Here is a 1,120-nt window from a genome sequence, read left to right as displayed (position 1 = left end):
ATCTCTGAACAGGAATTGCCTATCAGACAAGTTTACTAAGATTCCTGTAGTTCTCAGCTTGATTCCTGGGAGTAGAAATTAGGTATTTATCATGTTACCAATATGTTCAAAGGTTTAAAAAAGACATTTGGAAGCACAATGAATCATTCCTTTGTGGTAATCTTTAATTTTGATATTCTCTAATACAAATGTGCTTTTTAAATTTTTATTTTTCAATTACAATTTACATTCAGTATTATTTTGTATTAGTTTCAGGTATACAGCATAGTGGTTAGACAATCATATACTTTACAATGTGTTCCGCCTGATATTTCAGTACCCACCTTGTACCATACACAGTTATTATAAACATTATTGACTGTATTCCCAGTGCTGCATTTTACATCCCAATGACTGTTTTGTAACTGCCAATTTGTACAATCCCTTCACCTTTACAAGATATGCAACATCAAGGGAGTATACTAAATGATACCATCAGAGGACACCAACATATCACTTTTGGTAAGGAAATCACAAGTTTGTGCTGCTGTTTACATATAAATTACTGATAATGTTGTAAATGTGGTATTATGTTTGAGTATTAGTGATGATGATATGCCACACTGAAAAATCCTACTTCCCAAAGTACTGCAGTCCTATTAGAATGCTTTAGAAAACAAAGCTCTTAGATTTATAACCTTAATTATCTATAAGATTACCATATGGAGGGGCTCATTTTCAAGTTATCAAACTGAAATAACATTAACTTTTAAAAGTTAATCTCATCTAGTCTTTTAATAATAAACTTTTAAAAATTACTTTATTGTTGTTCAATTATAGTTGTCTGTATTTTCTCCCCACCCCTCCCTCTACCCCCTCCAAACCCTCCACCCTCCCTTGCTTCCACCCTCCCCCTTGGTTTTGTCCATGTGTCCTTTATAGTTGTTCCTGAAAACCCTTCCTCCCATTGTCCCCTTCCCCCACCCCTCTGGCTATTGTTAGATTGTTCTTAATTTCAATGTCTCTGGTTATATTTTGCTTGCTGTTTTATTTTGTTGATTATCTTCTGAATTCTCTCTACCTGAGCACTTCAGAAGCTACTGACTAACTTGTAACTATGTTATTGATAAAAATAAATCAA

Source organism: Phyllostomus discolor, chromosome X (genome assembly GCF_004126475.2).
Source record: "Phyllostomus discolor isolate MPI-MPIP mPhyDis1 chromosome X, mPhyDis1.pri.v3, whole genome shotgun sequence".
Lineage (NCBI taxonomy): Eukaryota > Metazoa > Chordata > Mammalia > Chiroptera > Phyllostomidae > Phyllostomus > Phyllostomus discolor.
Note: the sequence above shows the minus strand (reverse complement) of the source record.